Genomic DNA, 4,644 nt, shown 5'->3' on the forward strand with positions numbered 1-4,644 from the left:
CCGCAGATGGCAAAAAATATTTAAAAACATTGAACACCCTTCCTATCATAAATGGAAAAGACATTTCTCAGTTGGTGGAAGTCTACTGATTTCAAGGCAGTTACGCCAGCAGGGAATTTGGTTGAACAACGAAACTAGCCAAATCAGTGGAGCTGGTTGGGAATTGTCTGACAAAACGTTTTGGTGGAAAGGCTCATGTCTGATGAATTTTTCAATTACAATTTTTTTTTCCCCCCGAAGAGCTTTGAAGTTGTCAAAGCATTCTAAATGGAAAAAAATCCAGGCTTAGCGTTCTTTGCATTTTGAAATTTAAGCTAATAGTTTTAATTATTTTTTAAATGGTCAAAATCAAACCAAAACGTTTTGACATCCACGTTTCAGGTAACCGAAACCAAAACATTTCTCAATATCTGGATATTTTTGAGATTTCAGCTTTTTTGTCCAGATTCTGGAGAGGAAATTTTTTCAAAATCTAAAAAAAATGGTTGAGAGATGGGAAACCAGTTCCCTGCCCAGCTCTATTAGTCAGTTTTACTTCTGTATGTAACCACTTTCACCAGCTGTCTTTCCTGCCCGACAATTTGCAGAGTTTAGGCTGCAAACCATAAGAGGGAAGGTTTCCATCTGGACAAAAACAAACAGTTTTCATTGGAATTTCTATAGATCATAGATTTTTTTTTTTAAAGTCTTACAAAAACCTAACTACTTGGGTTAAATGAGAGTGGCTGGGGATTTGATTTTAAAATCAAAACAATACTTTTTAAAGATCTTTAGATCACCCGCAGATTGTGGGTCAGATCCTCAACAGGTATAAATCAGTGAAGTCAATAAGTTTTGCTGATTTACACCAGCTGAGGTTCTGGCCCAGTATATTTAGCCTGAATGTCAATGCTCTTGTTATTTGGAAAAAAATCCTTTTCCTCCCTCACTTATTGCTGACATAGGAGACTGGATTTGGGTGTTTTAATTGCAACATTCAAATAGCTCAAGGGCCAGTGCAGCGTGTAAGGACAACGGGTCCCTGCTTTATTTCAGGTCCCTGAATCTTCATCCATTGCTCTGGAGAAAAAAAGAACCTCAAACTTTAGCTCTTGGGAGGTGAAATCTCAGAGACTGGTTCAAAGTACATTGAAATGAATGGGAGTCTTTTTAGTGACCTAAATGGGCTTTGGGGCAGTTTGCTTTTAACTTCCTCCATCAAGGTTTTTGGTCAAGCGGGGGCTGTCTGAGCAACCAGCAGCATCCACGACACCATGGCATTCCTGATTCAAAAGCAGAGTGATGAGCTGGAGTCAGCAGTCCCGTCCACTCCCAGGACTTAGGGAACTCCGGTGAGGTAACACGAAGCCACTCAGATTTCAGATAGTTGTCTGGGAGCCTGAGAGAACCACAGGGTCAGGTCTGTGGCCAGCCACCTCAATAAAGAATCCACCTTCTATTGTCTGCAGCCAAATCCGCCCCGCTCTCTGTGATGAGAGAAATGAGCAGGGGGGGGGGGGTCTCCTGCCACCCTCTGAAGGCTGGGAACCCTGACTGGTGCATGCAACATTTCATTGCAGTTCTGGGACAGGGTCCGTGGAACGTTCACAATGTACAGAAAAATTGTTTTTAATCATAGCATGGAGAAGGCGTGTATGTGTGTGTGTGTGTAGACAAGCCACAGATTTTTGAGGGCCTTCACTTTTGTGTGCATGTGAACACCTTGGGCCTGATTTTCAAAGGCGCCACTGAGCACTGTCTGCTCCCACTGACAACATTTTGAAAATCGGGCCCATCATGGGATCCCAAAAATCCATGGCTACCTTGTAAACATCTGGCCCCGAGGACTGGGCAGGGTGCTCAGCCTTACCCCAAGAGCATGAGAGGGTTTAGAGAGGGAGAAGCCTGCCCTGATCAAACGTATCAGGCCCAATCCAGCCTGGGTGAAAATCAAATGACTTTGATGGAGCTGCTCCCCCTTCTACCAGGACTTCTGTCCCTCCCTGGGCAGAGCCGGTTCACTGAACTCGGTTTCCCTCCTGCTCTCATAAACCCCTGTGTTTAAAATGACACCCCCAGCCCAGGTACTCTCACAGCAGTGTCACAGTGCACAGCAGTGGGCTTAGCAATCTCCTGTCACCAGGGGGGTGTGTGTGGGGGGGTGGAGGGATGTGTGTGTGTATTTACACCCACAGAGATACACACACTGAAGTGCCCCATGCTGATAGCTGCACAATGGACTGACCCAAAGATGCCTACGCTCGGATGCGGACACTAGCCTATGCCCGGATGCACGCAGCTCTCCACACCAGCAAAGAAATGCATCCCCAGATAATATACACCAGCACACACGTCGACACGGACATATGCCTGCATGTACTCCAGCAGGCATACGTCCTGCCGGATCTCTAGGGGCTTGTTTTCCCTGTAGATTTAACTTGAGCTTTGCCCCTAACTCGAGTCCTGTCCACACACAAAACCCCCTAAACTCGAATACAGTGGTGCTTCTAATGCGAGCTGGCTGGCCTGTCGGTGGGGGACAGGCTGCAGCTAAAGTGAGCACAATGCCTCAGCTGCTAACACAGCCATGCTGTGCGGCTGGAGGGTTATTTCCCAGGTCTACACTCAGAAGTTAGGCCAAGCCGGCTGTGTCTGAAAAACGCACGCTCCTGAGTGACCCACCGCACGGCCCAGACAGTGCTAGCAACAGCAGTGGAAGAATCCCTCCTGTCCCCATAGGTCACGGGTTCTCAAACTTTTGTGCTGGTGACCCCTTTCACAAAGCAAGCCTCTGAGCGCAGCCCCCCGCCCCTGATAAATTAACCACGTATATTTAGCACCATTATAAATGCTGGAGGCAAAGCGGGGTTTGGGGTGGAGGCTGACAGCTCGCGACCCCCCCCCCCATGTAATAACTTTGTGACCCCCTGAGAGGTCCCGACCCCCAGTTTGAGAACCCCTGCCCTAGCGGGTGTCTTCACACTGAGGTGCGAGGGCAGCACTGCTGTAGCGTTTCAAGTGTAGACAACCCCTCAGAGCAGCCACCCTCTCTGCCGCTAGGCTAGCTGGAGAGGAGCTCTGCAGTGGAGATATGCACGTGAGCCCCAGCACGCCCACCTCAGCCAGTCAGGCTTTTGCCTGACAATCCCTGCTAGTTTCCTTTCCCCTCAATGACTCCCGTCATCATTTGCCCCAGCCCCATCCACCCAAACACCTCCCTCTCCCCCAGTCCCCCCCATTCCTTCTGTCGTACCTGCCCCCTTTTCTCTCTCCAGCTCTCAGCAACCAAACCTGACCCCCGCATCCTTCAACGGCCGCCGCACCTATAACCCCTCGGAGCTGCTAACTCATGGCATGCCTATCCTCAGCACCACCACCTGCCTCAACATGGCAGGGGACCTGATTCAGTGGAATCCCAGGCCACCCCCAACCTGACTCCGAAACCTCTGCTTCCTGCTGGGTTACCCCAGAGACCATCCTCCCTCCCTCCCTCTTACCCGTGTGCACAGAATCCAGATTCACCATCCTGCTGGTGGGACAGAATCCACAGCGCGCCCAGCCTCCTGCAGCCAGCCCCACACTGGCCTGTGGGGCTGCCAGTTTGCCCCCACCTCTGAAGCCGGGCTCAAGTCAGCTCCAAAGCACCTACACCTGCATTGCCCGGCGACACACTGAGCCAGGTGAGCATGCTGTGCCCTTGTGGCCACGCCCCCCCCGCCCTCCTGCTTGGCAGCATGCTGCTGCTCCGAGATCCTGGCATGCAGCCCATGCAAAACGCCAGGATTTGCATATTAGTAACTCTGGAACTGTTGAACCCCTGCAGCACTAAACAGGGAGTGGGGTGCTCGGGAAAAGGAGGCAGCCATCTCTATGTGCTCAGCGCCGCGTCCACATCTCGGAGCACCTGCCTCCTTTCCACTGCCAAGCCTGCAAAAGAAGGGGCTTTGCTGAGACTTCACCATCAGAGAGCCCTAGATCCCCGTAGGAAATGAGGTGGGCTCCCGCATACCTCAGTGCAGACAAGAAAGGCCAAGACACCTGCCTGGGCTTGCTGGATGGAAGCCATCAAAGGCCCGAGAGCCAGCATTCTGCCTATACTGCTGCTCAGCCCTTAGATAAGGTTTTTGATCTTCTAAGCCCTGAACAGACGTTGGTCCCCACTCCCACCATTGGATCCAGGGGGCTGCAGTCCTGTACCCCATGGGGATCCATGTGGCCATGGGGTCCTCCCAGGCGGACCCGATTGCCGGACCAGGGTAATTAAATTAACCCTGCAGAACCAGGGTAATTAACGCGTGAACCTGCATGGTACCCATCTGTACAATGGGGAAAGGGGGACACAGAGAGACGAGGTGACTTTCCCAAAGAGCTGAGGTGGAGTCATGGTCAGAACTTAGGAATTCCTGTCTGCCAGACCTGTGCTCTGTCCAGTAGGCCTTGCTGCCTCTCTATGAGGCCAATACCCTTCTTCCTACCCCCCCCCCCATCCACGGAGGTACTTACACCAGGAGAGCGGAAAGATAGAACCACATTAGTTGGGTGACCTCACAAGGCCCAGATCCTTCTCTTGCCGACACCAGATCCCCGCTGATGTGACACCATTGACTCAAGCGGAGTCACTCCACATTTACGTTGGATCACAGAGCAGAATCAGGACCCTGATGG

The sequence above is a fragment of the Lepidochelys kempii genome, chromosome 22 (assembly GCF_965140265.1).
Source record: "Lepidochelys kempii isolate rLepKem1 chromosome 22, rLepKem1.hap2, whole genome shotgun sequence".
Lineage (NCBI taxonomy): Eukaryota > Metazoa > Chordata > Testudines > Cheloniidae > Lepidochelys > Lepidochelys kempii.